This window comes from Dipodomys spectabilis, unplaced genomic scaffold (assembly GCF_019054845.1).
Source record: "Dipodomys spectabilis isolate Male_0828 unplaced genomic scaffold, ASM1905484v1 ptg000239l, whole genome shotgun sequence".
In the NCBI taxonomy this organism is placed as follows: Eukaryota; Metazoa; Chordata; class Mammalia; order Rodentia; family Heteromyidae; genus Dipodomys; species Dipodomys spectabilis.
The window spans coordinates 826703-840986 of record NW_024870916.1 but is presented as its reverse complement, the minus strand read 5'-3'; positions in this window follow the sequence as shown (position 1 = coordinate 840986).

Genomic DNA, 14284 nt, shown 5'->3' with positions numbered 1-14284 from the left:
GGGACCCCATGACCCACTGCTTGTTTCAGTCCTGCTCTGGGGAGCCACCTGTCTGGGGATTCCTTCACCCAGCGTCCTGGCCTAGGGCTTTGGTGAATGGGGAGTTAAGGCTGGTTGTTCGCAAGGGGAAGGGTCTGGCCCTGGAGAAGGGGAGAGCCGGGGTCCTGCTGTGTCATTAGAGTGGTGCTCCCCTTGTGTGGAAGCCCTTGGTTCTGACAAGGGAACGGAGAATGGGAACCTACGTGATCCAATGAGGAGCCAACAAACTTAGGAGAGGTACTACTCTGAGTCTGCATGTGTGTGTGTGTGTGTGTGTGTGTGTGTGTGTGAGAGAGAGAGAGAGAGAGAGAGAGAGAAAGCAGTGAGAGAGAGAGAGAGAGAGAGAGAGAGAGAGAGAATCTTTCTCCTTGTACAGCCTGACTGTCCTCAGGTGAGTGATCAGTTGGCAAATTGCAGGTGCTGCATGGAAGAGTCATCTGTCACCATTCTGGAGTTGTGTGTGTGTGTGTGTGTGTGTGTGTGTGTGTGTGTGTGTGTGTGTGTGTGTGTGTTTGTGTGTGTGTGTTGGGAAAGCAGGGAGATGAGAACAATGAAAATATATTTAAATCACCATGTCTAAAAACAGCAAAAGCATTTTATTTCTCTCTCTTTCTCTCTCTCTCTCTGTATTTGTTGTTGTTTTGCTTCATCAATACCAAGTACAAGCCCAGCCACAATTTTTGTTTTCTCCTTCACAGTTTCATGGCTCCTTTATGGAAGATTTCAGTAGACATTACTTTCATCCCCTTTCCACCTCTCTCTTCCCCATTTCATGTAGCCCACAGTAACTGCTGGGCCTGAGTGGGCCTCCCCCAGAAGAACTGTGTGAACCCTGGACTGGAGTGGACTCCTGTCCTTCTATCCCCAGCCAGAATTTTTGTGAGGCAAATGAGATCACAGCCACATTCTTCCAGCCAGACACTTTGCTCTTGTGTGTTTAGTGGGAGGTAATTCAAGGGTTTGGAATGTATTGGCCCAACATAATTAGGGAACTAGATGAGAGAAATGATAAGGCATGGGCTGTGAAGCTATGAGGTTTTTGGGGACTGGCATATGGTGTTACATGGCAGATGGGTCACCAAGACAATGGATGAGAGGGGAACCATATCTAGGGCATTAACGGTCTCTGTGGGAATCCTGGCACAGGGCTGTGAGTCCCCACTGGTGGAGAGGATACGCTCCTGGGGCAGTGCCCAGGGTCAATCCTCCCTGGAGTCCTGCAGAATCCAATCTGTGTCCCGCCTGGGCTGTTTCCAGCTGGGCAGTGGTAGGCAAGTCCATTCCCACTGCTGGAGCCCGCTCGGTATCAGGAGGTGGCAGTTATCTAGGGCTCGCTGAATGCCAGTTTCTGTAACCTGCTATAGGCTGTCTGGAATGAAAAGGGGACCACTGACTTTGGAAACCTTTAAGTTTGATTGGGACAAATTAAATACCACATTTTCCAGTTTTTTTTTTTTTTTTATTTAAGCTGGCAATTTCCACTAATGCCTGGGATTATGGATCAAATTAGATATATGATTTCAGCCATCAAACAATGATGTTCAAAGCAGCACAGGCAGAGTTCCCAAGCCAGATTGTCTCCTGCTTTGAACGTTGTGCCTTGACTGTCTTTCTCTGGCAGCTGTTGTATCTCTCTAGGGTGATGACCCCACTTGAGGACTTTGTGGGAAGCAGAGATTGTGATCTCGCCATCCACAGCTTGCCAGCAATGAGCAGAGATGATTCCCAGCACCTGTACTGGACTCTAGGAGATTCAGAGAACCCAGGCTGCCTCAAGAATCCTTCATCTGCAACATGAAATTTAGGGGCCAGACGATCTTGGCTGGCCCCAGAGGGAGGACAGGAGTCCCCTTGAGCCAGGCATTCAGCTCACAGCAAACTAATTCACACCTCCATGGGGAATTGAGTGCCACAGAGCTTGTCAGCTGCTGGACAGAGATCTTAGAGAAGATAGACATCCCAGAGGCCCTGGAATGTAGCGAGTACATAGTGGCTCACACCTTCAAAGCCAAAACAGTTAAGTGTTGTGGCACGAGGAGTGTGTAAGAGGGAGGAGGGACAACTGTGGGAGAGCTACATCAGGCTTTGTCCCCACCCTCCCACAGAGGATTCTTACCTGAATCAGATGGGAATTTTCTGGAGTATTGTCATAGACAGATGTTCATTTATTTAACCAACAAACCATTACAGTGTGCACCAGGCTCTGGGGGGTCATAGACAACAAAAAGTTCCAGGAATGGTTCCACAGCCCATGAAGAAACCTTGGATTGATCTGTATGCCAGTGCTTCTAGCCTGTCATCCTAGTTACTTAGGAGGCTGAGATCAGAGGATTGAGGCTTTTGGTCCGGGCAGGAAAGCCTGTAAGACTCTTGTCTTGAATTAACTACCAAAAACAAAATGCCAGAAGTGGATGTGTGGCTCAAGCCATAGACTGCTAGCCTTGAATACAAAGGCTTAGGGACAGCACCTAAGATCCGAGTACAAGGCACAGAACTGACACAAAATAAGTAAAGAGAGACAGGAGGAAAGGACAGAGGGAGAAAAAGAGGAAAGTAAGGAAGAAGGGAGAACATGAAAGCCTTGGTTTGGTGTCCCTGGATAAAGGGAGCCAAGTATTCACAATCTATGTGGGGACAGTTTCAGAGCCTAAAGCCAGAATGTAGGTCCAAGCCACTGACCCCTCAAAAACTTCATGGCATCCAGGAGCTGTGTGTTCACCGACCACACAGAACCTAGGGCTCAGAGTGGGTAACCAGTTTTCAATTATGCCCAGCCTCATCGAGTTTATTTTCTGGTCAGATAAGAAGAATGTTTCCAAGGGCTAGGGAGGTATGGGGTGAGAGAGTTTAAAGTGGGGTCAAAATATAAGTAGGAATTTGAAGAGGGAGAATGATCCTAGGTCACGTGTGTCAGGCCATTGGAGCCATGACCTCACCTGACAACTAAGACTACCAGCCTTTGATCCAGCCACACTGCTATTAAAAGTCCTGGCACCTTGGGTTCATCATTGACAACCCTGGTTCCGTTCACTGCAGGATGCCTGTGCAGTACATCCTTAGGGACTAGGATTTTCCAGGGCTCAATCTGACGATATCACTCCCGGTGTTCATTCCTTCACCAAAGACTGAGGTAAGCATGCCACTGCCACAGGACAGCCTGGGAATGAGGGCAGGAAATGGGTCTCTTGGCTGGCTCACTCTTTAGTATAGATGGCAGATCTGGGATTCAGAGAGGGCAGGATGAAGGTGGGTCAGAGCTGGGTAGAGGCTGGTGGGAAAAACAGAGGCACTGGGCTCTGAGCAGGGTGGTTTCTTCAATAATACTCACAACATAGGAACATTTCTGGGATAGAGCAGCCCTTTTCACCTCCCCAAGAGGGACCTAGATTCCCCCAGTCTCCATCCCTTGACCAGGAATCCCTTTGGTTCCCATATCATGTGGTGGATAACTAGACCTTACCTCACTGCCCAGTGTTCAGGCAGGACAGCAAGAGATCCTGAGTCTTTGAAAAGGTCAGGGGATCTTCAGTATGAGATTGTACTTGAATGTCCCAACTTGGTGCATGGTCAGTCCCATCTAAGACTGCCATGATGTAGGACATAGAATCTAGAGAATCAGGTCTGTTCTGGGAGTCCTGAGTATTATGTGTTAGCTTTGAGCTCCAGTGTGCCCACTTGCTTCCCTTTCTTGGGTGGGTCTATGCTAGAGAAAACTTGAAACTAGGGCGTGGATCTTGTCTTTTATGCTCCAAGATAGCACTCTACCATTTGAATCCCAGCTCCACTTCCATCTTTTTGGGGTGTTTAATATGAGATAAAGAGTTCTCACGGGCTTTGCTGCTAAGTGACACCCAATGCAGACCTCAGATTTCAGTCTCCTGGGGGTAGAGGATGACAGGAATGGGAAAGTTTGTTTGGCTGGGTGCCAGTAGCTCATAGCTGTTATCCTAGGTACTCAGGAGGTTAGATTTGAGGATCACGGGTCAAATTTAGCCTGGTCAGGAAAGACCCTGGGACTCTTACCTAAAAGGAATTGTCAGAAAACCAGAAGCTGTGCTGTGGCTCAAGCAATTGAGTGCTTGCCTTAAGCTGAAGAGATCAGGGACAGCACCCAGGCCCAGAGTTCAAGCCCCACAACATAAAAAAGAAAGAAAGAAAGTAAGACATCGTTGCCTGCAAATGATGGTGGAGGTGTGGGGGTGTGGAGAGGGTGCTATGTTTGAGAGACCAAGTGCTTACATCACTGTACAGATATTTGTAAGAACTCCCAATGTTTGCCCCAGTTTGAAGCCACATCTTCAAGAAGACATGTCTTGTGACAGGCAGTGAGTGGGTGGAGGGGTGCAAGTGTGAGATAGTTTTGTCTTTATTTTCTACATTGAAGAATAGATTTGGATGCTGGGTATCAAAATCTGAAATGAAGAGTTGCAAACAGTTTGTGGCCTGACGAAATTAGTTTCCTCTTTGTATATGAAGGTGGCTGAAGCCGGAAGCCACCGGTGGCTCACAACTCTCATCCTGGCTACTCAGAAGGCTGAGATGTGAGGACCGTGATTACAAGTCAGCTTGAGCAAAATAGACTGGGAGACTTGATGATAGACCACTACAGAACAGGAAGTGTTGGTTTGGCTCAAGCTGGAGAGTGCTCACCTTCAGCTGAATTGCTGAGGAACAGCACCTTGGCCCAGAGTTCAAACCCCTTGACCAACAACAAAAAAAGAGGTGACTAAGTTTTCCACATAGCAGTGTGTATGATAGGAAATGCCTTGCTGGTCTATGAGACATTCCAGATATGTGTGAGGCTCAATGTTTTGTCTACAGTGGGTCTGATGTCAGTACTGCCACCTTCTAGGGGGTGGGATCTGATCCTAATTGAGGGAGTTCATGTTTCTGTTCTCAGGGACTGCTGAATCCTTGAGCTATCCTGTGTGTGTGTGTGTGTGTGTGTGTGTGTGTGTGTGTGTGTGTCTGTCTGTCTGTCTGACTGTCTGTGTCTGTGTCTGTGTCTGTGTCTGTGTCTGTGTGTGTTGGAGGTAGAAGAACTGGGCCTTGAACTCAAGGCCTAGGTGCTGTCCCTGAGATATCTTGCTCAAAGCTAGAGCTCTGACACTTGAGCCACAGCACCACTTGTGTCTATTTGGTGGTTCAGTGTAGATAGGAGCCTCACAAACTTTCCTGAGTGGCTGGCTTTGAACAGTGATCCTCAGATCTCAGCCTCCTGAATAACTAGGATGACAGACAGGAGCCACCTGTGATGGCTCTGTGTTTGTGTGTGTGTGTGTGTGTGTGTGTGTGTGTGTGTGTGTGTGTGTGTGTGTGTGTGTGTGTGTGTGTGTGTGTGTGTGTGTGTGTGTGTGTGTGTTTGTAGAAGTTGGTTGTTACATGGAGTTGTTACAAGGAGTGCTGTACCCTTTGGTAACTTCTAACCGCTATATTTTGGAGGTACATGGACTTTGTGGCTGAGGTCTGGGGGCATGGAAGGGTGAGACATTTGAAGGGGACTTAGCACCTTCAAATTATAAGAGCAAGGGATATTTGTGACGGGGAACTATCTACTCCCTTGGGCCTGGTTGGTGGCAGAGGGAGCACGGGAGGACCTGTGGGTGGGGCCCATAGGTATTGACTCCCCAGGGGGTCAAAGAGCGTGGTCAGCACTTAGTAAGGCTGTGAGCCCTGTTAGTATGGATCGTATTGGCATGCGTCAGACTCTGGGTCATCTCATCATGAAGTCTGATGGGCAAGGCCAACCCTACTTTAAATCTTGACCTGTAATCTTCAGATCTCAGCCTCCTGAGTAGGTAGGGTTATAGGCATGAGCCTCTGGCACCGGGCCTCAGATTCTTTTTGGTATATTAGGGTTTGAACTCAAGAGCTTAGGCTTTCCATTCAGGTCTTCTTCCATGGGAGCCAAGCCTTTCTGTCTTGGGCATTTCTGAGATAGAGACTCCATATATGCTCAGGCTTGGCTGGATCATGGTCCTCCTGTGACAGGCAGGTGTCACCATGCCTGGTCCTGTGTAGTTGGGATGGTAGATATGTAGCGCCATGCTCAGTCATCGGTTTAGATGACTGTCCCAAACTCTTAGTGCACAGCAACCGATTTTTGACCATATTTGAAGCTCTGGGTTCGCCCTAGAACCATTGGTCCTCAGTCTCCTCACAGGACAGTTGTGAGGAAACAAGGGATCAATACGGGGAACTCTGGGGCAGGGCCAGCATAGAGGCAACGGTCATCAGATAAGTTTCTTGGCAATTCTGTTAGCATATAACAAGAAGATACCTGGAGAGGACTCGGAAGGGGCCTGTTATTTATCATGCCACAGGTATGGGATTATGAAACAAAACATGGCTCTTTTTCAGCCTTACCCTATCCCCATGAGGAAGGGGATCCTTCACTGTTCAGCTTTGCAGCTGGGGAAAACGAGGCACAGAAAGCTGGGTGACCTACTCATGACCCCCAGGTGACAGGAAGCTTGGCCTGACTTCTCTGCCATGCTCCCTAGGACAATGGGTGCTATTCAGTCCATTTCTTGTGGTGGGAAGTCCATTTATCGTCGGTCGTGGGGCTTGAACTCTGGGACTGGGCATTGTCCACAAGCTGCTCAGATCAAGTGTAGGGCTCAATCATTTGAGCCATAACACCACTTCTGGTTTTCTGGTGATTCTTTGGAGATAAGCATCTTACAGACATTCCTGCCTGGGCTGTCTAGGTACCATGATCCTCATATCTCAATGTGTAGTTACCATTGTAGGCTTGTGCCACCGGCAGCCTGCTTAAGTGTAATTCTCTCCCTCCCTCTCTCTCTCTCTCTCTCTCTCTCTCTCTCTCTCTCTCTCTCTCTCTCTCTCTCTCTGTCTCTCTGTCTCTGTCTCAGTCTCTGTCTCTCTCTCAGTAACTTGTTGAATTTGTCTGGAGGAGTTGGCTCAGCATCCCCATGTGGCTGGGACCCAAGGTGACCCTCTCGTTCTGGAGGTAGGCTGTGTGTCAGGATCATTCTCGCTTGGACTGTGGAACTAACTCCCTTAGGTAAGCTCCTCTGTGCCCGTGGTAGACCGTGATGGTTACTCATTGTCAGTCTGTCTGGTGAGTCCTTCCCCACTGCCCTCTGCTAAGACGGTTAAAGGAAATTGGATGAGGAGGCATCGCATTGTTCAACTGCACAGCACTATCCCGAGCCTCTGATCCTCACTGCCACCTATCTGGCCAGACCCTGATTATAAGAAACTGAATTCACTCTATGTCTACTTCACGTTGTTGCAGTCTGTCATTTCAGGGAGTAGAGTCAGTGTGCAGAGGAAAGACCCCAGGTCCGACACCTCCTGAGGGACAGTTGTTCTGTGACAGCGCAAAGTCATTGCTGTTGATAAGGAGGAAGCTGGCATCAGACTGAGCCAGAACAATGCTCAAAGGTAAGTAGGCTGTTGAAGTATCAAACCCTCACAGGTCTGCTTCCCAGTCACAAAAAAGAGGATGCAGTGCAGGTAGCCCAGCACTGGCCCTAGGGGACTATAAATGGATGGTGACGGTCAGGTGCCAGTGGCTCTCGCCTGTCATCCTGGCTATTCAGGAGGTTGAGTTCTGATGGTCATGACTCAGAGCCAGCCCAGGCAGGTAGGTCTGTGAGATTCTTATCTCCCATAAACTACCTCCTCCCTCCTCCCCGAAAAAGCTAGTTTTGGTGCTATGGCTCAAGTTATAGAGCCTCAGCCTTGAGTAAAAGAAGCTCAGGGATGAAACCGAGTCCCTGAATCTGAGACCTGGGACTCAGAAAAAATAGAAGAAATGAAAAGTGGACACTTGTTATCTTACTACCAAAAAGGATGGATACATTCTTCTCTCTGGTACTTGTAGCCAAAGTAAGTGGCTTCCCTTGATGCTCCTCTAAGCATCTCCTTCTCTCTATTATCTCTCCTGGCTTCAGTTGCAGGATAGAATTCGGATCATCCCACTTGATGTGACCTTAAGTACCCTCCCCTACCCGCCATTCTTGGGGTGGGCATCCTGGATGTACTCACCACTGGGTGAAAGGAAAACCAGAGAGATGGGGGTAGATATCCCTGAAACTCATACTAGCATGCACACACACAGACACACAAACACACACACACACACACACACACACACACACACACACACACACACTCACCTAGGCAAATTCTGACTAGCCTTTTTCAAAGATACTTTATCTCCTTGGGTTAACTGACCTAGGAGAGGAACATGATCCCCTATAAATGACTATTTTAACCAGGGCTTGCTAGTTGACACAAGATAAACAGAAGCTCAAGGGAAAGGTTCTGGAGCCTGGCTCACACTTGACATCCTGGCGCCTCAGTAGGCAGATATCTGAGGATCAAAGTTTGAAGCCAGCCAGAAGCTGGAAATCTGATAAGACACTTCTATGCGTGGAACCACCAAAAATCCAGATGTGGAGCTGTGGCTCAAGTGGTAGAGTAGCAGCCTTGAGCATGAAAACTCAGAAAGACAGCTCCCAGACCCTCAGTTCTAGCCCACAAAAGAAATGGCCCCATTTGTTGCCCCCAGACTGCCTGGGTCTCAAGTGCCCTCTCACAGAGTGTGATACTGCACTGGTTCCTGGGTAGTGTATCAGAGCCTTCAGAAATTGGGTGGTGAAAGCCAGGCCTTCGCCTTTGTGGGCTCTCAACCACACCAGATTGAGGCAGAGCATGACAAGGTCAGCAGCCTGGAGAAGATCCCCCTCTGCCAGGGTGATTAGAGCAGGCTTCATAGAGGCAGCACTTGAAAGGGGGTCTTGCTTAACAAGGAGGATAGGACAGGAAGCACAGAGAGAAAAGATGCCATAGATAAAGGACAACATAGCAGACTACATTCTTTTCCAGCCAAGGCTGCTGGTTAGATACTCAGTAAAGATGTGCAAGACTGTCCTGAGTCAGGCCTAAGGGGTCACAGAAGAACAGCTATCCAATGTTGGGATTTTGTCTCAACAGTAGTGGGCTCACCTAGCACACAGGAAAACCTGGGTTCGATTGCTAGGTCCCGCATACACAGAAAAAGCCAGAAGTGGTACTGTGGCTCAGGTGGAAGAGTGCTCTCATCAAGCAAAAGAAGCTCAGGGACAGCACCTTTACCCTGAGTTCAAGCCCCAGTTCTGTCAAGGTAAAACTTTACTCCAAGGGACTTGGGTGACAGGTGGATGGTGTGCCCTGTAGCACTTAAGAGATCCATCCATGCTTTGTGTCTCCTTCTTTGACAGAGGGGATCTGGTCAGTCTTTCTGCCCTGGGCACCCCTACAACCGGTTATCAGCAACCTTCCAATGTCTTCCACTGGGACATGGAGCAGCTGGCCCCATAAATTTTCAGGTATAAGTTGGATGTGCCGGGGGGATACAAGGGAGGCCTAAGAAGTCCAAGTGGGTCTGATATACCCCAGAAAACCAGGTCATCCAGAGGAAGCAGATGGGAGCTTAGAAAGGGGTAGTGATGTGAAGGGGGCACTTTAATGCCTATGGCCTTCCCCAGATTCTGAGCCTCCCTTTGCTGTCCCTGAGGGAGGTAGAGGAGGGTCTAGGTGGTAGTGTCTAGAGGAAGACTAGTTGGAAATTGTAAAGAATGAGACACCATTGGCCATGTGCTGATGGCTCACGCCTGTCATCCTGGTTACTGGGAGGCTGAGATCCAGAGGGACATGTTTCCCAGCACAAAGAGGAAATTCCGATGAAATTCTCATCTCCAATCTCCAACCGGAAGTGGTGCCATGCCTCAAATGGTAGAGCACTGGCCTTGAGCAAATTCATCATCAGGGACAGAACCCAAGCCCTGAGTTCAAGCCCCTCATCCAAAAAAAACAAGAGAGAAAGACACCCCTTGCTTGCCAGAGATGGTGAAGGAGGGTGGTTGCTGTGGTTGGGACACCAGGTTCTGGCCTCAGTGTACAGCCATTTCTAAGAGCTCCCCAAGTTTTCCCGAGTGTAAAGTTACAGCAGGCTGGACGTTGTCTTACCAAGAACTCCAGAGGTTGTGGCCTATTTTAGGCAGGGAGTGAGCGGATGGGAGTAGGGTTGGAGGGTAGTGTCGATTATATTCTCTGCAACCAAGGAAGAATGGCTTTGGATACTGGTGTCAAAGTCTGAAAGTGAAGGGTTGCATGTGCTTTATGGCCTGACAATTTGGATTTCCCCTGATTGTAAGAAGGTGGCTTAAAACGGGCACTGCCAGTGCCTCACAACTGTCATCCTAGCTACTCAGGAGGCTGAGATCTGAGGATCATGGTTCAAAGCCATCTTGGGTAGGAAAGTCTGTGAGACTGCATCTCAAGGGAAACACCAGGAAACTGGAAGTGGTGCTGTGGCTCTATTGGTAGAGTGCACACCTTCAGGTGAAGAGCTGAGGGATAGCACGCAGGCCCAAAGTTCAAACCCCATGACTGACAACCGAAATGCTGTGGCTGAGTTTTCATCATAGCGGTGTGTACAGTAGGAAATGCCATGCTGTTTTATGAGCCATTTCAGATGTGTGAGAGGCTCTGAGTTTTGTCAAGATTTTGTCTGAGGATGGTAGTGCCATCTTCTTTGAGTTTGGGATGTTCAGTTGCTCAGGGACTACTGAGGCCTTGGGCTACCCGTGTGTGTGTGTGTGTGTGTGTGTGTGTGTGTGTGTGTGTGTGTGTGTGTGTATTTTTCCCTCATCATTCTCTGCCCACTGCCTGGGTGCTTGTCTGCCTCTTCCTGACCTTGGATGGTGCCCTTCCTCAATAGCAACATTGTCTTTAGTCCCCTATCATGGTCTACAATGAATCCTAAATTGCCAGAGACCTGCATATTCCAGCTTTTCCTTGGGACCCAAGTCTGGCTGTTCATATCTTTGGCATCATCCAGGGGATTCTGGGTCCTCAGGGCGGGTTGGCATATGTTCTCTCTTGCCTCTGGTAACCAGGGTGACTCATGCTGTGTCCTGTCTTTTTCACAGCTGGGCCCCTGGCTACATTTCCCACTCCCAGTAGGCTGGTAGTGGTGTGGGGGAATATACACAACTCTATACTAATGGGAATAGGTTGTCATCCAGTTCACCACAGTTATATCTGTCATCGTATACTCAAGGAAATACATAATACATCAATGAGTAAAACACAAAACAAAGAGAATGGCTACACCAAGCGCAAGATGCCGCCCACCCATGTTTGGAAATATAGATCCTCTATTTAATTATGAATTTATCACTATATTGGCCCCCACCAGGGCTCCATCCCAGGTCCCAGGAATGGCCTAGTTCTTTAGTGGCTCGTAGCCTGCTGTGCTCACCATGACCCATTCACCAATTGGGCCTGCTAGGCTTTGAGTTCAAATTCCTGCACTACCAAAAGATTCATTCTGATGTGAGAAGCCTATGGTGGCACAGGTTTTCCTGTCCTGTGAATGTCCTAGGTCTCATTGAGGATGGAGAATGCTATATAGGCAACTCTTGGCCATGGGAATAGGCTGTCATCCATGTCAGCACAGTTATATCTGTCACCTCATATGCAATAATATACACAATACATCCTTGAAAAAGACACAAAATAGAAAGAATAACTACACTGAATGCAAGATACATATCACACCTGCAGGTAAAGAGAAATCCTATTTTTAAAAAAGGTGGCCTTGCTATTTTGTCCATTGCTGGGGCTTCAAATCAGGCTCTGCATCAGGCCTGACATTCTACTCTTCAAAGATGGTGAGCTTCCCCTTCTCCCACAGTGCAACAGAGTTACCCAGACCTGTACTAAAATCCCAGCACTGACAAAGGTTCATCCTTATGTCAGAAGCCAGTCATTGTGCCTTTTATCCTCTCCTGTGAGAGAATACATAGGCAACCCTGTAACCATGAGAACAGGTTGTCATCCATGTCAGCACAGTTATACCTGTGACCATGCTTATTAAAATACAAAATACAAAAAAGAATAAAAAAAAAAAAAGTACATGCTTAATATATATATATGGATTAGGTATATATCAGTTATTATTCTATTATATGCAATATATGATAAATAATATGTAGTAACATTATATATTATAGGAATATATTCTTGTGTAGTATTATATAGTTATATAATAAAATATTATATTATATGATTATAAAAAAAATAAAATAAAATAAAATACAAAATACCTCCATTAATTAGAGACAAAATAACGAAAATTATTGCACTGAACACAAGATGCTGTTTACACATGTATGTCAATTTAGATCCTATGTTTAAATTATGAATTTCTGACTATAGTGGACCACCCTGGGGATCAATGTCAGATTCTGGGGATGGCCAAACTCCTTATTTGCTCACAGATTTGTATGATCACCTTGACTGATTGGCCAACTGGTTTTGCTCTGCCCTAAGTTCAGATCCCAGCACTACCAACAAGTGGATCATGGAGTAAGAAGGAGAGTGTGAAACTTTTTTCCTTTTCTCTGAGAATCCTGGGGGTCAGGCATGATGGAGAACATTTCTACAAATCTAGATGTTCTGTGATAGGTTGTCATCAATGTAATAAACACAATGGGTTTCATCATAGTAAAATCAATGGTAAATAAATGAATAAAACAAAAGATACAAGGAACAACGACACCAAACATGTATGGACTGAACATCTATAGGTAAGGATAAATCCTATCTTTACAATATATATAAATAGCATGTTTTCCAGGGCTGGGTCTTGAATTCAGGACTAGTGAACAGGCGTGACTTTTTTATCTTCATGTAAGGCGATCTTCCCCTTCATCCACATTGCTGCAGATTTACCCAGATTCTGAGATCAAATCCAAAGCCTGTAAGAATAAACTGTGTGAATTGCAAGCCAGGGAGCTAATTTTTTTTTCTCAGCATGGGGCTTGAACTCCGGTCTTGGCAAGGCCACCTCAGCTTCAATCACCCTATGATGGGGTGAAGCCATTGGACACGCAGGTGCTCCTGTGATCCTAGAACCCCAGGTCTTTCAGGGAAAACAATGCACAGAAAAAATGTGGCCTTTTATGTTTTCTTCCTTTGCAGTGACCCTTCTGGGTCTGAATGACACTGTTGCAAAGGGTACTTCACCTTGCATTGCTGAAGGCTGACAGACTATCAGGGAAGCCATAGGCCCACGTGGCAACCTAGGCTCTCATTTCGAATCCCCATCCTGACACCAGCCAATGGCAGGAGATACTAAGATACTAAGATGGGATGTTATTCCCATCCAAGGGAATAACACTGGAATTTACTCAATGTCACAGTTGAATGAGTTCATGGTGCATGATGATCTTATAAAATTAAACAGCATCATTTCAGAAGGCTGGTTGATTTTATTTAATATTTATGAAGCATTAAAAGAATATTATTACTTACAGGAACACAATAATTTCAGACACTGTGCTTTCATTAATACTTTAAGGATTTAAACAGTAACATTAATTACATGGATGCATAATGAATACTCAAGAATTGGTAGGAATATAGTCTAAATAACTGAATAATGTTTAGACATCTCTGGTACTCTATAAAGATATGTATTTATTAGCATACTGCCATGTGCATGTCCATCTGTTTTTATTTTGTTAACCCCTGGGGTCGTTCTCATGTCCTGGGAACATCCTGGCAGCTCAAAGTGCCCCAGGATGGCCTCTTGACACTCACCCATTCTGCTTGCTTCACAGGATTCTGGCCACACCCCCATTCTTTCATGCTTCTTTCTGACCAATGGGATACAAGAATGCTGGCCACGCACACATTCCATGCTGCCAGGTAGCACTGGGATTCCCTCTATTAGTTTACACCACTACCAGTAGTTGAGGAAGGTAGAGGTGGCTGAGTGGTGAGGAAGAGACTCAAGGTGACGTTGATGTATAGTAGCCAATTGATGCTCACACCCCCACATGGCCCTTTCCCTCCTTCATGTGGTGCCAGGTTTCAAACCTCAGGCAATGGCGTGCTGCCAGCAGGCCTAAATCCCCAACCTGTTCTCTGCCCCTAGTCATCTGCTCTGGGCCCAGGTGTCCCCAATGCTGCTGCCATCACTGCTGCCCCACTTGGAGCAGCTGCCAATAGATTCTCTCAGCAGCACAGGTGAGTGGCCGCCCCAACACCAACCCAGGTCAAACACCCCTCTGGGGGCACCATGACTCCCCTGATTGTTTCCTCTCCGGGCTCTGATTAGCCGCCTTTCTGTCTTGAGCATTTCTGAGATAGAAAATAAATATATGCTCAGGCTGGGCTGGATCGCAGTCCTCCTGTGAAAGATATGCTCCACCAGGCCTGG